The sequence below is a fragment of the Syngnathus leptorhynchus genome, unplaced genomic scaffold, assembly GCF_054491065.1.
Source record: "Syngnathus leptorhynchus isolate UIUO unplaced genomic scaffold, UIUO_Slep HiC_scaffold_161, whole genome shotgun sequence".
In the NCBI taxonomy this organism is placed as follows: Eukaryota; Metazoa; Chordata; class Actinopteri; order Syngnathiformes; family Syngnathidae; genus Syngnathus; species Syngnathus leptorhynchus.
The window spans coordinates 22501-40000 of record NW_028232128.1 but is presented as its reverse complement, the minus strand read 5'-3'; positions in this window follow the sequence as shown (position 1 = coordinate 40000).

The following is a 17500-nucleotide window of genomic DNA, read 5'->3' as shown; positions in this document are numbered from 1 at the left end:
GCCTTGCCGCTATCCCGCCGCGCGTTTGGGGAGGGAGGGCGACCCGTAGGACGGCCCGCCGACTACACGACCGTTTGGCAGAGCGAGTGCAAGGTTAGGCGAGCTGGGCGGTAACTCGGGTTAGTCTGGGGAGACTCGCGGTGGACAGGGGGGCGCGAATCCGGCCGGGCGGCCCCATCGATTAAGCATTGGTAGGGAGCCGAGGATGAGCCGTGCGAAGTGGCCTCGGAGGCGGTCCGTGGGGGACGACGGGGGGGGACGGGCGTCGGCCCTCCGGCCCGAGCAGAGAACGTTCGGTCACCCAAGCGGGAATCTGCGCCCCGGCCCGAGTCGGACTCGGTCGGTGCGGCCCGCTGAGGCCCTCAACTATTCCCGTACGCGGGGGTCGGGAGCTGCGGCGCTGCGCCGGCGACTTACCCGCGCGAGGCACGCACTGCGTGCGGCCAGGATGCGGAGTTGGATCGGCGCTGGTTGGGAACCCTCGGGGAACGAAGGCGGACGGCGGCCAGCCGGCGCCGACGAACCCGTCGGGGAGGGGGCTGGTGGCAGGCGCGATCGGCACTATTGCTGACTGCCGGGAGGGAAGCTGCGCCCCGGCCGAGTCAGACTCAGCCGTTGCGGCCCCCCCGAGCCCGCAGCGCGTAGCGCGGAAGCCATACGCCCCCCCGATGCGGAGCGACAGACGCCCCCGCGACCGCGGTTGGTCGGGAAGGCTTTTCGGATAGAGGTCGGACGGTGTGTGTGGACGGCTTCCCGTGGTGCCGCCGCTATCAAGCCGGAGGGTTTGAGAAACGACATTCGCGGAAGGACCGGCGCGGCCGGCGGACGCTCGCACGCGCGGCGCCCGACACTCAGCCGCTCGCTCGGCCTCCGTGGATCGTGGCTAGGTGGGATGGATGCCAAACCGGGTCGTCTCGGTCTCGCCGCAGTACGGTCGCGCCGGGGCCTGCGGGGCGGCGCGGGGAGCGCACGCTCACGCGGCGGCCGGGGCGCTAGAGTGCGACCCGCAGTGGGTAGGAACCGTCCACCCGACGTCGGACGAGCCGAGGCCGATGGAGGCCCTACCAAGGCGGGTCATGAGTGCCAGTCGGTCAGTTGGGTGAGGGGGTACTCGGAGGCCCGCCGGGAGCAGACGGGCGACCGGGGATGGGGGGCGTACGCGGGCGGGCGCCGGGAGAAGACGGCCCGTCCGGGGTCGAATCTCGGCCTGTGTTTTCGGAGCCGGCCGGGCATCACGCTCCCTCCTTGGATGGACAACATTCGTAGTTGACACTTTGTGTCATTTTATCCGAGCGGGCGGGCGCCTCGAGAGGCGGACCGTCCGGGGCGACTCTCGGCCTGTGTTTAAGGAGCCGGCCGGGCATCACGCTCCTTCCTTGGATGGACAACATTCGCAGTTGACACTTTGTGTCATTTTATCCGAGCAGACGGGCGCCGCGAGGCGGACCGTCCGGGGCGACTCTCGGCCTGTGTTTTCGGAGCCGGCCGGGCATCACGCTCCCTCCTTGGATGGACAACATTCGTAGTTGACACTTTGTGTCATTTTATCCGAGCAGACGGGCGCCGCGAGGCGACCGTCCGGGGCGACTCTCGGCCTGTGTTTAAGGAGCCGGCCGGGCATCACGCTCCTTCCTTGGATGGACAACATTCGTAGTTGACACTTTGTGTCATTTTATCCGAGCGGGCGGGCGCCGCGAGGCGGACCGTCCGGGGCGACTCTCGGCCTGTGTTTTCGGAGCCGGCCGGGCATCACGCTCCCTCCTTGGATGGACAACATTCGTAGTTGACACTTTGTGTCATTTTATCCGAGCGGGCGGGCGCCTCGAGAGGCGGACCGTCCGGGGCGACTCTCGGCCTGTGTTTTCGGAGCCGGCCGGGCATCACGCTCCCTCCTTGGATGGACAACATTCGTAGTTGACACTTTGTGTCATTTTATCCGAGCGGGCGGGCGCCTCGAGAGGCGGACCGTCCGGGGCGACTCTCGGCCTGTGTTTTCGGAGCCGGCCGGGCCTCACGCTCCCTCCTTGGATGGACAACATTCGTAGTTGACACTTTGTGTCATTTTATCCGAGCGGGCGGGCGCCGCGAGGCGGACCGTCCGGGGCGACTCTCGGCCTGTGTTTAAGGAGCCGGCCGGGCATCACGCTCCTTCCTTGGATGGACAACATTCGCAGTTGACACTTTGTGTCATTTTATCCGAGCAGACGGGCGCCGCGAGGCGGACCGTCCGGGGCGACTCTCGGCCTGTGTTTTCGGAGCCGGCCGGGCATCACGCTCCCTCCTTGGATGGACAACATTCGTAGTTGACACTTTGTGTCATTTTATCCGAGCAGACGGGCGCCGCGAGGCGACCGTCCGGGGCGACTCTCGGCCTGTGTTTAAGGAGCCGGCCGGGCATCACGCTCCTTCCTTGGATGGACAACATTCGTAGTTGACACTTTGTGTCATTTTATCCGAGCGGGCGGGCGCCGCGAGGCGGACCGTCCGGGGCGACTCTCGGCCTGTGTTTAAGGAGCCGGCCGGGCATCACGCTCCTTCCTTGGATGGACAACATTCGCAGTTGACACTTTGTGTCATTTTATCCGAGCAGACGGGCGCCGCGAGGCGGACCGTCCGGGGCGACTCTCGGCCTGTGTTTTCGGAGCCGGCCGGGCATCACGCTCCCTCCTTGGATGGACAACATTCGTAGTTGACACTTTGTGTCATTTTATCCGAGCAGACGGGCGCCGCGAGGCGGACCGTCCGGGGCGACTCTCGGCCTGTGTTTAAGGAGCCGGCCGGGCATCACGCTCCTTCCTTGGATGGACAACATTCGCAGTTGACACTTTGTGTCATTTTGTTCGGCCTGTGTTTAAGGAGGCGGCCGTCCTCCACTCGGTCCGTGTTTAAGGAGCGACACTCGCGCTCCGGTTCGGCCTGTATTTAGGGAGGCGGACGTCCTCCGCTTGGTCTGTGTTAAGGGCGACACTCGGTCCATGTTTGAGGAGCCTGGCCCTGACGCTCCTCTCCGGCCTGTGTTTAAGGAGGCGGCCGTCCTCCCCTTGGTCTGTGTTAAGGGCGACACTCGGTCCATGTTTGAGGAGCCTGGCCCTGACGCTCCTCTCCGGCCTGTGTTTAAGGAGGCGGCCGTCCTCCCCTTGGTCTGTGTTAAGGGCGACACTCTGTCCATGTTCGAGGAGCCTGGCCCTGACGCTCCTCTCCGGCCTGTGTTTAAGGAGGCGGCCGTCCTCCCCTTGGTCTGTGTTAAGGGCGACACTCGGTCCATGTTTGAGGAGCCTGGCCCTGACGCTCCTCTCCGGCCTGTGTTTAAGGAGGCGGCCGTCCTCCCCTTGGTCTGTGTTAAGGGCGACACTCTGTCCATGTTTGAGGAGCCTGGCCCTGACGCTCCTCTCCGGCCTGTGTTTAAGGAGGCGGCCGTCCTCCCCTTGGTCTGTGTTAAGGGCGACACTCGGTCCATGTTTGAGGAGCCTGGCCCTGACGCTCCTCTCCGGCCTGTGTTTAAGGAGGCGGCCGTCCTCCCCTTGGTCTGTGTTAAGGGCGACACTCGGTCCATGTTTAAGGAGCCTGGCCCTGACGCTCCTCTCCGGCCTGTGTTTAAGGAGGCGGCCGTCCTCCCCTTGGTCTGTGTTAAGGGCGACACTCGGTCCGTGTTTAAGGAGCGGCCCTCGCGCTCCGGTTCGGCCTGTATTTAGGGAGGCGGCCGTCCTCCGCTTGGTCTGTGTTAAGGGCGACACTCGGTCCGTGTTTAAGGAGCCGGCCCTGACGCTCCTCTTCGGCCTGTGTTTAAGGAGGCGGCCGTCCTCCACTTCCTTCCATGCACCACCACATTCGCAGTTGACACTTTGCCATTTTTTCAGAGAGGTGACACTTAGTCGTTTTTTCGAAAGTTGACACTTAGTCGTTTTTTCGAAAGTTGACACTTTGCCGTTTTTTCAGAGAGGCGACACTTAGTCGTTTTTTCGAAAGTTGACACTTAGCCGTTTTTTCGAAAGTTGACACTTAGCCGTTTTTTCGAAAGTTGACACTTAGCCGTTTTTTCGAAAGTTGACACTTAGTCACTTTTTCGCCACAGTGACACCTCCAGCGCGTGCCACGGCGCTTTTCAGGTCTTCTATCCGACCTTGTGCTGTCGAGGACGGCGTGTCCGACGCCGTGGGGAGACCAGCACCATCTCCTCCATACTCGTAAACGGGGTGCTTTGGAAAACGGGGGGAAAGTCGATGAGTACACTGACTACTGGGACCATTTCATTGTACTCTGGCGCACCTGAAGACCAAAAAAGGTACTGCACCTTAGCCCGGGTACCTCACCCCCTGGTACCTCGAGGAGAACTTAGAAAAATTTCGACAAATTTTTGGTGAGCTCCAGGGAGAGAGGCTGATTTTTCGCTTTTTGAGGCCGACCGCCGAACCGGCGCGGGGCGGACTCACAAGCCCCCCAGAGCCGTGGGCACTTAGTCGTTTTTTCAGAGAGGCGACACTTAGTCGTTTTTTCAGAGGCGACACTTAGTCGTTTTTTCGAAAGTTGACACTTAGCCGTTTTTTCGAAAGTCGACACTTAGCCGTTTTTTTGGAAAGTTGACACTTAGTCGTTTTTTCGAAAGTTGACACTTAGTCGTTTTTTCGCCACAATTGGCTCTGAGCTCCAGGGGGAGAGCCTGGTTTTGCCTTATTTCAGGCCGGCTGGGGAACCGGCGCGGGTCGGATGCACGAGCCCGGCAGAGCCGTGGGCACTTAGAAAATTTTCGCCGATTAAGCTGGGACCTCCAGGCGGAGACCGGCATTCCTCGTCCTCGGGGTTCGACCCAGGAACCGGCGCTGGGCAGACGCCGTAGCCACGCAGAGCCGTGGGCACTTAGAAAATATTCGCCAAGTTGGCTCTGAGCTCCAGGCGGAGAGGCTGGTTTTGCCTTATTTCAGGCCGGCTGGGGAACCGGCGCGGGTCGGATGCACGAGCCCGCAGAGCCGTGGGCACTTTGCCATTTTCTCAGAGTCGACACTTAGTCGTTTTTTCAGAGAGGCGACACTCTGTCGTTTTTTCGAAAGTTGACACTTTGCCGTTTTTTCAGAGAGGCGACACTTAGCCGTTTTTTCGAAAGTTGACACTTAGCCGTTTTTTCGAAAGTCGACACTTAGCCGTTTTTTCAGAGATGTGACACTTTGCCGTTTTTTCGAAAGTCGACACTTAGCCGTTTTTTCAGAGATGTGACACTTAGAAACTTTTTGCCAAGTTGGCTGTGAGCTCCAGGAGGAGACCGTTATTTTTCGTCATTCGAGGCCGACTGCGGAACCGGCGCTGGGCGGACGCCAAAGCTCGGCAGGGCCGTGGGCACTTAGAAACTTTTTGCCAAGTTGGCTGTGAGCTCCAGGAGGAGACCGTTATTTTTCGTCATTCGAGGCCGACTGCGGAACCGGCGCTGGGCGGACGCCAAAGCTCGGCAGGGCCGTGGGCACTTAGAAACTTTTTGCCAAGTTGGCTGTGAGCTCCAGGAGGAGACCGTTATTTTTCGTCATTCGAGGCCGACTGCGGAACCGGCGCTGGGCGGACGCCAAAGCTCGGCAGGGCCGTGGGCACTTAGAAACTTTTTGCCAAGTTGGCTGTGAGCTCCAGGAGGAGACCGTTATTTTTCGTCATTCGAGGCCGACTGCGGAACCGGCGCTGGGCGGACGCCAAAGCTCGGCAGGGCCGTGGGCACTTAGAAACTTTTTGCCAAGTTGGCTGTGAGCTCCAGGAGGAGACCGTTATTTTTCGTCATTCTAGGCCGACTGCGGAACCGGCGCTGGGCGGACGCCAAAGCTCGGCAGGGCCGTGGGCACTTAGAAACTTTTTGCCAAGTTGGCTGTGAGCTCCAGGAGGAGACCGTTATTTTTCGTCATTCTAGGCCGACTGCGGAACCGGCGCTGGGCGGACGCCAAAGCTCGGCAGGGCCGTGGGCACTTAGAAACTTTTTGCCAAGTTGGCTGTGAGCTCCAGGAGGAGACCGTTATTTTTCGTCATTCGAGGCCGACTGCGGAACCGGCGCTGGGCGGACGCCAAAGCTCGGCAGGGCCGTGGGCACTTAGAAACTTTTTGCCAAGTTGGCTGTGAGCTCCAGGAGGAGACCGTTATTTTTCGTCATTGGAGGCCGACTGCGGAACCGGCGCTGGGCGGACGCCAAAGCTCGGCAGGGCCGTGGGCACTTAGAAACTTTTTGCCAAGTTGGCTGTGAGCTCCAGGAGGAGACCGTTATTTTTCGTCATTCTAGGCCGGCTGCAGAACCGGCGCGGGTCGGATGCACGAGCCCGCAGAGCCGTGGGCACTTTGCCACTTTTTCGCCACAATTGGCTGTGAGCTCCAGGAGGAGACCGTTATTTTTCGTCATTCTAGGCCGGTTGCAGAACCGGCGCGGCTCGGATGCACGAGCCCGCAGAGCCGTGGGCACTTAGAAAATTTTCAGAGAGGCGACACTTTGCCATTTTTTCAGAGAGGTGACACTTAGTCGTTTTTTCGAAAGTTGACACTTAGCCGTTTTTTCGAAAGTTGACACTTAGTCGTTTTTTCGAAAGTTGACACTTAGTCGTTTTTTCGCCAAAGTGCCCACCTCCAGCGCGTGCCACGGCGCTTTCCAGGTCTTCTATCCGACCTTGTGCTGTCGAGGACGGCGTGTCCGACGCCGTGGGGAGACCAGCACCATCTCCTCCATACTCGTAAACGAGGTGCTTTGGAAAACGGGGGGAAAGTCGATGAGTACACTGACTACTGGGACCATTTCATTGTACTCTGGCGCACCTGAAGACCAAAAAAGGTACTGCACCTTAGCCCGGGTACCTCACCCCCTGGTACCTCGAGGAGAACTTAGAAAAATTTCGACAAATTTTTGGTGAGCTCCAGGGAGAGAGGCTGATTTTTTGCTTTTTGAGGCCGACCGCCGAACCGGCGCGGGGCGGACTCACAAGCCCCGCAGAGCCGTGGGCACTTAGTCGTTTTTTCGAAAGTTGACACTTAGCCGTTTTTTCGAAAGTTGACACTTAGCCGTTTTTTCGAAAGTCGACACTTAGCCGTTTTTTCGAAAGTTGACACTTAGTCGTTTTTTCGCCGATTTTGCTGGGACCTCCAGGCGAGGACCGGCGTTTTTCGTCTTCCGGGTCCGACCCGGGAACCAGCGCCGAGCGGACACATTCGCTCGCTAGTGCCGTTGGCACTTAGAAAATTTTTCGTTTGTCATGAGCTCCGGGCGGAGACCGGCGTTTTTCGTCTTCCGGGTTCGACCCGGGAACCAGCGCCGAGCGGACACATTCGCTCGCTAGTGCCGTTGGCACTTAGAAAATTTTTCGTTTGTCATGAGCTCCGGGCGGAGACCGGCGTTTTTCGTCTTCCGGGTCCGACCCGGGAACCAGCGCCGAGCGGACACATTCGCTCGCTAGTGCCGTTGGCACTTAGAAAATTTTTCGTTTGTCATGAGCTCCGGGCGGAGACCGGCGTTTTTCGTCTTCCGGGTTCGACCCGGGAACCAGCGCCGAGCGGACACATTCGCTCGCTAGTGCCGTTGGCACTTAGAAAATTTTTCGTTTGTCATGAGCTCCGGGCGGAGACCGGCGTTTTTCGTCTTCCGGGTCCGACCCGGGAACCAGCGCCGAGCGGACACATTCGCTCGCTAGTGCCGTTGGCACTTAGAAAATTTTTCGTTTGTCATGAGCTCCGGGCGGAGACCGGCGTTTTTCGTCTTCCGGGTTCGACCCGGGAACCAGCGCCGAGCGGACACATTCGCTCGCTAGTGCCGTTGGCACTTAGAAAATTTTTCGTTTGTCATGAGCTCCGGGCGGAGACCGGCGTTTTTCGTCTTCCGGGTCCGACCCGGGAACCAGCGCCGAGCGGACACATTCGCTCGCTAGTGCCGTTGGCACTTAGAAAATTTTTCGTTTGTCATGAGCTCCGGGCGGAGACCGGCGTTTTTCGTCTTCCGGGTTCGACCCGGGAACCAGCGCCGAGCGGACACATTCGCTCGCAAGTGCCGTTGGCACTTAGAAAATTTTTCGTTTGTCATGAGCTCCGGGCGGAGACCGGCATTTTTCGTCATTCGAGGCCGACGGGGGAACCAGCCGGAGCGGACACGTTTGCTCGAAAGAGCCGTTGGCACTTAGAAAAAATTCCGTGTCTCGTGAGCTCCAGGGGGGACAGGCTGGTTTTATTCATCCGTAGCCGACATGGGAACCAGCGCGGAGCGGATTGGTGTTGCGCTGGCATATACCTCATCTCTCTCAGGAGTCCCCCCCTTATACGTGCCGATGGTGTTTTGGAAAACGGGGGGTAACTGGATGAGTACACTGACTAGGGGGACCAGTACACTAGCGAGTGGGACCAGTACACTGACTAGTGGGACCAACACACTATGAGCGCCTGGTACCTAAAATGGAAGTATAGAGGCCGAATTTCGGGCAAGATCACGCCGGGTTAGGCTTCCAGGACCTCGGCTAAGCAATTTTAACGGGTCGCCCGGTTCTTTTTTGATCCAGCCCGGTTCTTTTTTTTATCCAGCCCGGTTCTTTTTACACTTCCAGCTGGAGCTCGGGAGCGGCTTTTTGCACAAGAACACGCCGTGTTAGGCTTCCAGGACCTCGGCTAAGCAATTTTAACGGGTCGCCCGGTTCTTTTTTTTTATCCAGCCCGGTTCTTTTTTTATCCAGCCCGGTTCTTTTTACACTTCCAGCTGGAGCTCGGGAGCGGCTTTTTGCACAAGAACACGCCGTGTTAGGCTTCCAGGACCTCGGCTAAGCAATTTTAACGGGTCGCCCGGTTCTTTTTTTTATCCAGCCCGGTTCTTTTTTTATCCAGCCCGGTTCTTTTTACACTTCCAGCTGGAGCTCGGGAGCGGCTTTTTGCACAAGATCACGCCGTGTTAGGCTTCCAGGACCTCGGCTAAGCAATTTTAACGGGTCGCCCGGTTCTTTTTTGATCCAGCCCGGTTCTTTTTTTTATCCAGCCTGGTTCTTTTTACACTTCCAGCTGGAGCTCGGGAGCGGCTTTTTGCACAAGAACACGCCGTGTTAGGCTTCCAGGACCTCGGCTAAGCAATTTTAACGGGTCGCCCGGTTCTTTTTTGATCCAGCCCGGTTCTTTTTTTTATCCAGCCTGGTTCTTTTTACACTTCCAGCTGGAGCTCGGGAGCGGCTTTTTGCACAAGATCACGCCGTGTTAGGCTTCCAGGACCTCGGCTAAGCAATTTTAACGGGTCGCCCGGTTCTTTTTTGATCCAGCCCGGTTCTTTTTTTTATCCAGCCCGGTTCTTTTTACACTTCCAGCTGGAGCTCGGGAGCGGCTTTTTGCACAAGATCACGCCGTGTTAGGCTTCCAGGACCTCGGCTAAGCAATTTTAACGGGTCGCCCGGTTCTTTTTTGATCCAGCCCGGTTCTTTTTTTTATCCAGCCTGGTTCTTTTTACACTTCCAGCTGGAGCTCGGGAGCGGCTTTTTGCACAAGATCACGCCGTGTTAGGCTTCCAGGACCTCGGCTAAGCAATTTTAACGGGTCGCCCGGTTCTTTTTTGATCCAGCCCGGTTCTTTTTTTATCCAGCCCGGTTCTTTTTACACTTCCAGCTGGAGCTCGGGAGCGGCTTTTTGCACAAGATCACGCCGTGTTAGGCTTCCAGGACCTCGGCTAAGCAATTTTAACGGGTCGCCCGGTTCTTTTTTGATCCAGCCCGGTTCTTTTTTTTATCCAGCCCGGTTCTTTTTACACTTCCAGCTGGAGCTCGGGAGCGGCTTTTTGCACAAGATCACGCCGTGTTAGGCTTCCAGGACCTCGGCGAAGCAATTTTTAACGGGTCGCCCGGTTCTTTTTTGATCCAGCCCGGTTCTTTTTTTATCCAGCCCGGTTCTTTTTACACTTCCAGCTGGAGCTCGGGAGCGGCTTTTTGCACAAGATCACGCCGGGTTAGGCTTCCAGGACCTCGGCTAAGCAATTTTAACGGGTCGCCCGGTTCTTTTTTGATCCAGCCCGGTTCTTTTTTTATCCAGCCCGGTTCTTTTTACACTTCCAGCTGGAGCTCGGGAGCGGCTTTTTGCACAAGATCACGCCGTGTTAGGCTTCCAGGACCTCGGCTAAGCAATTTTAACGGGTCGCCCGGTTCTTTTTTTGATCCAGCCCGGTTCTTTTTTTATCCAGCCCGGTTCTTTTTACACTTCCAGCTGGAGCTCGGCAGCGGCTTTTTGCACAAGATCACGCCGTGTTAGGCTTCCAGGACCTCGGCTAAGCAATTTTAACGGGTCGCCCGGTTCTTTTTTTGATCCAGCCCGGTTCTTTTTTTTATCCAGCCCGGTTCTTTTTACACTTCCAGCTGGAGCTCGGGAGCGGCTTTTTGCACAAGATCACGCCGTGTTAGGCTTCCAGGACCTCGGCTCAGCAATTTTAACGGGTCGCCCGGTTCTTTTTTGATCCAGCCCGGTTCTTTTTTTTATCCAGCCTGGTTCTTTTTACACTTCCAGCTGGAGCTCGGGAGCGGCTTTTTGCACAACAACACGCCGTGTTAGGCTTCCAGGACCTCGGCTAAGCAATTTTAACGGGTCGCCCGGTTCTTTTTTGATCCAGCCCGGTTCTTTTTTTATCCAGCCCGGTTCTTTTTACACTTCCAGCTGGAGCTCGGGAGCGGCTTTTTGCACAAGAACACGCCGTGTTAGGCTTCCAGGACCTCGGCTAAGAAATTTTAACGGGTCGCCCGGTTCTTTTTTTGATCCAGCCCGGTTCTTTTTTTATCCAGCCCGGTTCTTTTTACACTTCCAGCTGGAGCTCGGGAGCGGCTTTTTGCACAAGATCACGCCGTGTTAGGCTTCCAGGACCTCGGCTCAGCAATTTTAACGGGTCGCCCGGTTCTTTTTTGATCCAGCCCGGTTCTTTTTTTATCCAGCCCGGTTCTTTTTACACTTCCAGCTGGAGCTCGGGAGCGGCTTTTTGCACAAGATCACGCCGTGTTAGGCTTCCAGGACCTCGGCTAAGCAATTTTAACGGGTCCCCCGGTTCTTTTTTGATCCAGCCCGGTTCTTTTTTTATCCAGCCCGGTTCTTTTTACACTTCCAGCTGGAGCTCGGGAGCGGCTTTTTGCACAAGATCACGCCGTGTTAGGCTTCCAGGACCTCGGCTAAGCAATTTTAACGGGTCGCCCGGTTCTTTTTTGATCCAGCCCGGTTCTTTTTTTATCCAGCCCGGTTCTTTTTACACTTCCAGCTGGAGCTCGGGAGCGGCTTTTTGCACAAGATCACGCCGTGTTAGGCTTCCAGGACCTCGGCTAAGCAATTTTAACGGGTCGCCCGGTTCTTTTTTTGATCCAGCCCGGTTCTTTTTTTATCCAGCCCGGTTCTTTTTACACTTCCAGCTGGAGCTCGGCAGCGGCTTTTTGCACAAGATCACGCCGTGTTAGGCTTCCAGGACCTCGGCTAAGCAATTTTAACGGGTCGCCCGGTTCTTTTTTTGATCCAGCCCGGTTCTTTTTTTTATCCAGCCCGGTTCTTTTTACACTTCCAGCTGGAGCTCGGGAGCGGCTTTTTGCACAAGATCACGCCGTGTTAGGCTTCCAGGACCTCGGCTCAGCAATTTTAACGGGTCGCCCGGTTCTTTTTTGATCCAGCCCGGTTCTTTTTTTTATCCAGCCTGGTTCTTTTTACACTTCCAGCTGGAGCTCGGGAGCGGCTTTTTGCACAACAACACGCCGTGTTAGGCTTCCAGGACCTCGGCTAAGCAATTTTAACGGGTCGCCCGGTTCTTTTTTGATCCAGCCCGGTTCTTTTTTTATCCAGCCCGGTTCTTTTTACACTTCCAGCTGGAGCTCGGGAGCGGCTTTTTGCACAAGAACACGCCGTGTTAGGCTTCCAGGACCTCGGCTAAGAAATTTTAACGGGTCGCCCGGTTCTTTTTTTGATCCAGCCCGGTTCTTTTTTTATCCAGCCCGGTTCTTTTTACACTTCCAGCTGGAGCTCGGGAGCGGCTTTTTGCACAAGATCACGCCGTGTTAGGCTTCCAGGACCTCGGCTCAGCAATTTTAACGGGTCGCCCGGTTCTTTTTTGATCCAGCCCGGTTCTTTTTTTATCCAGCCCGGTTCTTTTTACACTTCCAGCTGGAGCTCGGGAGCGGCTTTTTGCACAAGATCACGCCGTGTTAGGCTTCCAGGACCTCGGCTAAGCAATTTTAACGGGTCGCCCGGTTCTTTTTTTGATCCAGCCCGGTTCTTTTTTTTTATCCAGCCTGGTTCTTTTTACACTTCCAGCTGGAGCTCGGGAGCGGCTTTTTGCACAAGATCACGCCGTGTTAGGCTTCCAGGACCTCGGCTAAGCAATTTTAACGGGTCGCCCGGTTCTTTTTTGATCCAGCCCGGTTCTTTTTCCACTTCCAGCTGGAGCTCAGCAGCGGCTTTTTGCACAAGATCACGCCGGGTTAGGCTTCCAGGACCTCGGCTAAGCACTTCTAACGGGTCGCCCGGTTCTTTTTTTGAACCAGCCCGGTTCTTTTTCCACTTCCAGCTGGAGCTCAGCAGCGGCTTTTTGCACAAGATCACGCCGGGTTAGGGTTCCAGGACCTCGGCTAAGCAATTTTAACGGGCCCCCCGGTTCTTTTTTTGATCCAGCCCGGTTCTTTTTACACTTCCAGCTGGAGCTCAGCAGCGGCTTTTTGCACAAGATCACGCCGGGTTAGGCTTCCAGGACCTCGGCTAAGCACTTCTAACGGGCCCTGGTCCACCCCTGCCAGCGCATTTCAAAACTTGGCATTAATTTCGACCTAAGAGACGAAGTCTGATTTTTTTCTACCACTTGGGCGGCCTTTTTGCACCCAGAACACCCGCACCGGCACCATAAATTCGAAGGGTGCCGAGTGCGTCGGCGCAGATTCTGCGACGGAGTGACACTTCCCTCTTGTGGACATTCGGCGGTAGGTGAAATGCGCACTCGGTCTTCTCTTTTCTTTTCCTTCCAGTGAAACTTTGGCAACATTCTGCGAGCTGCTGGCTTCCAGAACCTCGGCCAAGCAGGTGGAGGATTTTTTTCCACTTCCAGCTGGAGGTGAGGAGGGACTTTTTGGGCAAGATCACGCCGACTTAGCAAGCAAGGTGGAAGTGCCAGCATGCAGTGGCTGGAAGTGTGGATGTGGAGCTCCAGCACCCTCCCTGCCTATGGAAGTGTGGAGCTCCAGCACCCTCCCTGCCTATGGAAGTGTGGAGCTCCAGCACCCTCCCTGCCTATGGAAGTGTGGAGCTCCAGCACCCTCCCTGCCTATGGAAGTGTGGAGCTCCAGCACCCTCCCTGCCTATGGAAGTGTGGAGCTCCAGCACCCTCCCTGCCTATGGAAGTGTGGAGCTCCAGCACCCTCCCTGCCTATGGAAGTGTGGAGCTCCAGCACCCTCCCTGCCTATGGAAGTGTGGAGCTCCAGCACCCTCCCTGCCTATGGAAGTGTGGAGCTCCAGCACCCTCCCTGCCTATGGAAGTGTGGAGCTCCAGCACCCTCCCTGCCTATGGAAGTGTGGAGCTCCAGCACCCTCCCTGCCTATGGAAGTGTGGAGCTCCAGCACCCTCCCTGCCTATGGAAGTGTGGAGCTCCAGCACCCTCCCTGCCTATGGAAGTGTGGAGCTCCAGCACCCTCCCTGCCTATGGAAGTGTGGAGCTCCAGCACCCTCCCTGCCTATGGAAGTGTGGAGCTCCAGCACCCTCCCTGCCTATGGAAGTGTGGAGCTCCAGCACCCTCCCTGCCTATGGAAGTGTGGAGCTCCAGCACCCTCCCTGCCTATGGAAGTGTGGAGCTCCAGCACCCTCCCTGCCTATGGAAGTGTGGAGCTCCAGCACCCTCCCTGCCTATGGAAGTGTGGAGCTCCAGCACCCTCCCTGCCTATGGAAGTGTGGAGCTCCAGCACCCTCCCTGCCTATGGAAGTGTGGAGCTCCAGCACCCTCCCTGCCTATGGAAGTGTGGAGCTCCAGCACCCTCCCTGCCTATGGAAGTGTGGAGCTCCAGCACCCTCCCTGCCTATGGAAGTGTGGAGCTCCAGCACCCTCCCTGCCTATGGAAGTGTGGAGCTCCAGCACCCTCCCTGCCTATGGAAGTGTGGAGCTCCAGCACCCTCCCTGCCTATGGAAGTGTGGAGCTCCAGCACCCTCCCTGCCTATGGAAGTGTGGAGCTCCAGCACCCTCCCTGCCTATGGAAGTGTGGAGCTCCAGCACCCTCCCTGCCTATGGAAGTGTGGAGCTCCAGCACCCTCCCTGCCTATGGAAGTGTGGAGCTCCAGCACCCTCCCTGCCTATGGAAGTGTGGAGCTCCAGCACCCTCCCTGCCTATGGAAGTGTGGAGCTCCAGCACCCTCCCTGCCTATGGAAGTGTGGAGCTCCAGCACCCTCCCTGCCTATGGAAGTGTGGAGCTCCAGCACCCTCCCTGCCTATGGAAGTGTGGAGCTCCAGCACCCTCCCTGCCTATGGAAGTGTGGAGCTCCAGCACCCTCCCTGCCTATGGAAGTGTGGAGCTCCAGCACCCTCCCTGCCTATGGAAGTGTGGAGCTCCAGCACCCTCCCTGCCTATGGAAGTGTGGAGCTCCAGCACCCTCCCTGCCTATGGAAGTGTGGAGCTCCAGCACCCTCCCTGCCTATGGAAGTGTGGAGCTCCAGCACCCTCCCTGCCTATGGAAGAGCCACCTCCGCGGGCATGCTGCTCAACCACGCCGGCCCAGAGTTCCAGCCGCTCGGCTACACTCTCTCACAAGCCCCGCCTGGAGCTCCCCAGCCCACCCCTGGTACCTCAACTACCGAGGCCAGCCGCTCGACCAGGCCGGCCCAGAGTTCCAGCCGCTCGGCTTCACTCTCTCACAAGCCCCGCCTGGAGCTCCCCAGCCCGCCCCTGGTACCTCAACTACCGAGGCCAGCCGCTCGACCAGGCCGGCCGAGAGTTCCAGCCGCTCGGCTTCACTCTCTCACAAGACCCGCCTGGAGCTCCCCGCCCCACCCCTGGTACCTCAACTACCGAGGCCAGCCGCTCGACCACGCCGGCGCAGAGTTCCAGCCGCTCGGATAAGCTCTGTCACTCACCCGCCGCGCAGCCACCGGTAACGGGGAAATGTCGCCGCCTGGCGGACACGCCGTTGTAAATGAATGGGCTTTCGCACTTAGTGCAATTTTCGCCAACTCTCTGACTGGAGCTATGGAAGTATGGAGCTATGGAGCCACCAGCCACCCAGGCTGGAGCTATGGAGCCATGGAGCTCTGGTGCTATGGAGCTCTGGAGGTATGGAGCTATGGAGCTATGGAGCTATGGAGCTATGGAGCCCTGGAGCTCTGGAGGTATGGAGCTATGGTGCTATGGAGCTCTGAAGCCATGGAGCTCTGGTGCTATGGAGCTCTGGAGCTCTGGAGGTATGGAGCTCTGGAGGTATGGAGCTATGGAGCCCTGGAGCCCTGGAGCTATGGAGCCCTGGAGCTATGGAGCCCTGGAGCCCTGGAGCTATGGAGCCCTGGAGCTATGGAGCTATGGAGCCCTGGAGCTATGGAGCTATGGAGCTCTGGTGCTATGGAGCTATGGAGCCCTGGAGCTATGGAGCCCTGGAGCTATGGAAGTATGGAGCTCTGGTGCTATGGAGCTATGGAGCTCTGGTGCTATGGAGCTATGGAGCTCTGGAGCTATGGAGCTCTGGAGGTATGGAGCTATGGAGCTATGGAGCTCTGGAGGTATGGATCTATGGAGCTATGGAAGTATGGAGCTCTGGTGCTATGGAGCTATGGAGCTCTGGTGCTATGGAGCTATGGAGCTCTGGTGCTATGGAGCTATGGAGCTATGGAGCTCTGGAAGTATGGAGCTCTGGTGCTATGGAGCTATGGAGCTCTGGTGCTATGGAGCTATGGAGCTCTGGTGCTATGGAGCTATGGAGCTCTGGTGCTATGGAGCTCTGGTGCTATGGAGCTCTGGTGCTATGGAGCCATGGAGCTCTGGTGCTATGGAGCTCTGGAGGTATGGAGCTCTGGAGGTATGGAGCTCTGGAGGTATGGAGCTATGGAGCCCTGGAGCTCTGGAGGTATGGAGCTATGGTGCTATGGAGCTCTGAAGCCATGGAGCTCTGGTGCTATGGAGCTATGGAGCTCTGGTGCTATGGAGCTATGGAGGTATGGAGCCACCAGCCAGCACCCTCCGTGGCTGGATCAATGGAAGTGTTTTAGGTACCAGGCAGCCAAAGGGCCGAGGCCTCACGCTCGACCACGCCGGCGCAGAGTTCCAGCCGCTCGGATAAGCTCTGTCACTCACCCGCCGCGCAGCCACCGGTAACGGGGAAATGTCGCCGCCTGGCGGACACGCCGTTGTAAATGAATGGGCTTTCGCACTTAGTGCAATTTTCGCCAACTCTCTGACTTAGAGCTATGGAAGTATGGAGCTATGGAGCCACCAGCCACCCAGGCTGGAGCTATGGAGCTCTGGAGGTATGGAGCTCAGGTGCTATGGAAGTATGGAGCTATGGAGCTATGGAAGTATGGAGCTATGGAGCTATGGAGCTCTGGAAGTATGGAGCTATGGAGCTCTGGAGGTATGGAGCTATGGAGCCCTGGAGCCCTGGAGCTATGGAGCTCTGGTGCTATGGAGGTATGGAGCTCTGGAGGTATGGAGCTCTGGAGGTATGGAGCTATGGAGCTATGGAGCCCTGGAGCTATGGAGCTATGGAGCCCTGGAGCTATGGAGCTATGGAGCCCTGGAGCTATGGAGCTATGGAGCTCTGGTGCTATGGAGCTATGGAGCTCTGGTGCTATGGAGCTATGGAGCTCTGGTGCTATGGAGCTATGGAGCTCTGGTGCTATGGAGCTATGGAGCTCTGGAAGTATGGAGCTATGGAGCTCTGGAGGTATGGAGCTATGGAGCCCTGGAGCTATGGAGCCCTGGAGCTATGGAAGTATGGAGCTCTGGTGCTATGGAGCTATGGAGCTCTGGTGCTATGGAGCTATGGAGCTCTGGAGCTATGGAGCTCTGGAGGTATGGAGCTATGGAGCTATGGAGCTCTGGAGGTATGGAGCTATGGAGCTATGGAAGTATGGAGCTCTGGTGCTATGGAGCTATGGAGCTCTGGTGCTATGGAGCTATGGAGCTCTGGTGCTATGGAGCTATGGAGCTATGGAGCTCTGGTGCTATGGAGCTATGGAGCTCTGGTGCTATGGAGCTATGGAGCTCTGGTGCTATGGAGCTATGGAGCTCTGGTGCTATGGAGCTATGGAGCTCTGGTGCTATGGAGCTCTGGTGCTATGGAGCTATGGAGCTCTGGTGCTATGGAGCTCTGGAGCTCTGGAGGTATGGAGCTATGGAGCCACCAGCCAGCACCCTCCGTGGCTGGATCAATGGAAGTGTTTTAGGTACCAGGCAGCCAAAGGGCCGAGGCCTCACGCTCGACCACGCCGGCGCAGAGTTCCAGCCGCTCGGATAAGCTCTGTCACTCACCCGCCGCGCAGCCACCGGTAACGGGGAAATGTCGCCGCCTTGTGGACACGCCGTTGTAAATGAATGGGCTTTCGCACTTAGTGC